Consider the following 4189-nt stretch of genomic DNA (forward strand, 5'->3'; position numbering starts at 1 on the left):
CAATGACAAATCATTACCCAGCTTTGCCCACAGTCCCCTCCCCGTGCCAGGAGAGAAGGGATGAAGCCGTTCCCTCTCAAGCTTACAGTCCCCTCCCTTCCCGGGGTGCATCTGTGCTCTCTCAGTCCTGATAATATGATATAGATAAGGCCTAGACTCAAGCGACTTGGATTGCATCTTTGGGTCAATACAGCCCGTTTTATGGCTGTTCCTGCACAAACATTTTGAGAAGGGCTGTGAGAGGCATTCGCGCGCATGCGCCGTTCTTCCAGGGCAATGCAGTGGTCACATCAAATAATACCTGTGCTAGTGTCACCTTGCTCAGTTACCAGCCCTTGGGAAAAGACCAAATGATGTCACTTGAAACTGGTGAAGGCAATGACTCAGTGTCACAACTGGCTGAAGAGCATCAGGATTAAGAACCTAAAGCATAGCCATGAGATACCAATGGTGCTGCACACCAGTTCACACCTTGAGTTACTTCTAGAAGGTAAAAATGAGGCTGCATTACAGCCACATAGGTGGAGAGGAGGTGACTTATTCCACCCACCACTCACTGTCCCTGTCACCTGTGCCTTCTCCTTCCTGATTTCCCAGATTTCCCATTGAGAAAGAGATTTGTTGTGGTTGTGAGTTGTTAGGGTAGAAAGTTTCAAGCTATGACAAATGATGAAAAATGGAAAAGACTAGAAGGAACCAGACAGACTCCCTTGCAGATGTGTGGTGTTGCATTTCATGTTGACCCATGCCTGGCTTTTCTGGAAAAGGCCTGTGCTATGGAAATACAATTCCAACTTTTACCCACAGGACTGTGGTGGTTTTCTTTTTAATTTACTGAAATTTGCACAGAAGTTCGTTCCTTGTTAGGACTTATGAGCTGTACTGCAAAAGACTGGAAATAAAACACGGCCATACAAAGTGATATAGCTTGAGGTGCTTGGCTTATTGCTGGTTTCATCTTTCACATGCCTTTCCTGACATTACAGTTCCCTCTCCAGTGACGTTGTTTTGTGTCAGAGGGTCTTTCCTTTCCATGAGCTGTTCTGAGATCCAGTTCAACATCCTGTTGAATCTGGAGGAAAAGAAGAGTCTTGAGAAATAGGAATATGTGTTGCCAGAAAAGGAGCTTTGGCCAAAAGGATTGCCAGACTGCCTGAACTCTCACTGAACTGAAAATTTGGGCGGCCCCATGTATCCTAGCAATCTCCAAATAGCATGAATATGCCAAAACTGAGTTTTGAAATGTCTTGGATATACTAATTTTGATTTCATGCCCATTTGACTTCTTTTTTTAATGTATTTTTCCATATTCTGGAGACTTACAGTGGATATTGCAATGGGTTAACTCTAGATAGGTTTTTATCCTATAAAGATTGGGTGAAGGAACACTTAGCTTTATTTTCTTATCATTTCTGGGGCATAAAATAATTTTATGTGCCATAGATATCTTTTTTTTCTTCTTTGCTGTTTTAAGAACATGTTGTAACTAGTGGTGCACAAATGACTCCTTGGTTAGATAAGAGGTAATGTTTTTATCCTTGGACTATGCCCCCAGGCTTTCAGTAATGCCAGCATCAGCTAAGTTAGCATCTGATTAGTCGTTCTTGCCTCTTACTCAATGTCAGTCCTGATTATGCCTATCAATCTGGCACTTTTTTTTTGAACTGGGCTATAGGCAGAATCCTACCTGATTGTCAGCACTCCACTACTATCACAGCTAAGGGTTCTCACTTCCTAGAATTCCAGGGGAGTTTGTATGGGTTTCTTACCTTCAAAGTATTGGTATTCACTATGCTTTCAGGCAGCTGTGGTCCAGAGAGAAGAAATCTAAGCTCCTGCCCTGATACTGTTGGATTTAGAGATCCCTCAATGTTCTCGATCTCTCAGTCCAAAGTGAAGATTAAGGCTTTTTTCCAAAGAAAGCTGAGTGATGAGGATGTGGTTGGACAATTTTCATCCTGGGAATGAGAAAAGGGCATTGGGAATGAGAAAAGGGTATTGAGAACGACAAAAGGTTATAGAGCAAATTTCATGGTTCAGAACCAGATTTCAACATCACACCCATATTGATAGCAGGACTGACTTGTTATGGAAGGTGGTGTTGGAGTGATTCTATGCGGCATCTCTATCTATTTCAAACAGACATCAGTGCCATGTTCCAAACTACTCCAGCACAAAAGCAGCCCTGAAGAGTATTAAAACTTTGCTGAGAGTTGAACAGTTTCTTCTTTTTCCTCTCCCTGCTTTCTTACATCACTTTCTGAGTCACAGCTGCAACTCAGCTGTGATCTGTTCCAGGCTAGAACTGAGTTTTATTAACATCAGGAGAAATCTATCTCACTTTGAGGTGTCCTCACATCTGCTCAGTACTGTTTATTATCACAGTGAAGCAGACACCTGTCCCAGCCAAGAGCCAGAAATCTCTAGCTGTTTTCATCACCTTGTGTAGGTGAACTACATACAGAGATAATGGCATTTCTTGCAAAACACCTTGTTGGTTTTCCAGTGAGGGGACAGTACTGGGGGTGTCTGTCCTTCCTTTGAGTGCTTGGGCATTGACTCATTTGCACAGGCAGCTCAGGTGTATGGATAACTAAAGGCAAAACTGGAGGGTATAACAGAGTCTTCCCAGTTTGCAAATTGATGTCAGTCCTCCTCCATGTGGACATAATCCTCTTTTTAATATATTTTCTATTTATTCCTTTTTTAACTCAGTGAGGCTGGATATAGCTGGAGGGTGCAGGGGAAAAAGGAGAAGGGAGTAAAAAAGCAGGGTTATGTTTAATATAAATAGTATGAATGTTCAAAGACAGTGCTCTGGGAATAAATCAATATGGTTTCCCATCTGTACTGCAGAGAGGACAGAGGGCAGGCTCTGACAAAACACATGGTCCCAATAAGACAACATGCTTATTCCTAGAAATCAAACCTGGATGCTTCTGGGAGTGCTTGTTAGACAAGATGAAGTACAGAAAAGATAAGAAGTCTTTGATTAATTGAGAACATGGATCACTGCAATCAAGCCATTAAAACATTTCTTTGGCAAGGTAAGTGGTGGGAGAAGATGTTTTCAAGTTATGGCAACTGCACATTGATCTCTGGAGACTGTTTTTTAAAGGAAAGTAACTCTGTGCTGCATATGGGGAAAGGTGTCTGAGACACTAAAACCTAACAAAAGACTTGTTGCTATGCAAATGATGAGGCAGACTTAACCCACGAACTGTATTTTTGGCACAGAACTTTTCCTCTTTTATTCTTAGAACTACATTTAAAAGCCCTACCACTGTTTTGATGATTTTCTCCACCTGAAATGCAGCAATAATTATACTCTTTTCTGAACCTGCAGGGATTAGTGAGCATAAATCCATCAATGTTCAGGTGGCTCTCAGGTTCCAGAAGGAACAGTAGCCATAAAATTACCTACTTGAGAGAGGGTGTCTGGATAAAAACAATAATTGAAAGACAGAAGCCAATACAACCTTTCTTTCTGGGTGAGGTATAATTAGAAACAGTATGCGTCTGAGATTATAAACAGTGTGAAATCGTATGATTAGCATACAATTACAATGGCAGACATGACAAATTTATCTGAACCAGATGTCTATTACATCAGTTCCCTTCTTTCATGGGTGTAGTTTTTTATGGCATGTATCACTGAATGATAACTGTGATATAGTTAGCAGCAAAATCTCTCTGTATTTTTTCAGGTATTTGTTATTACAATGAACATTACATATCCACAGTGCTGTGACTTTCAAAGCATAGCGAAGGCTGCTTGGTTTTCCTGTTATCTCCTAGAAACATTTTGTCTATGTAGTGATTATTCATAAAATAAAAATAGTGTGTTTTAAACTCACCACATATTTAAAAAACCATGACAATCATGCAGGTACCTATTTGGAGTGTCAATGTCATGGCAGCCTAAGCTGAAGGTGACAGGACTGACCATGGAGGATGCTGATGAGGTTTAAGGCTGACATTCAGCACTCTATGATGCTGGGCAACAGCCATATGGACCATCACCCACTCTCTGAATAGGCAGAAACCCAACAGGGGCAAATTACTCCACCAATAACATCGAAGCTGAACCATTTATTTCTTCCAGTGCTGTGAAAGAGGTATGTGAACAATGAAGGGGAAATGAGATCCTGCCCCAATCCTACCCCCTGGTCACTTCTCTACAGTCCCC

Source organism: Strigops habroptila, chromosome Z, assembly GCF_004027225.2.
Source record: "Strigops habroptila isolate Jane chromosome Z, bStrHab1.2.pri, whole genome shotgun sequence".
NCBI classification, from domain to species: Eukaryota; Metazoa; Chordata; class Aves; order Psittaciformes; family Psittacidae; genus Strigops; species Strigops habroptila.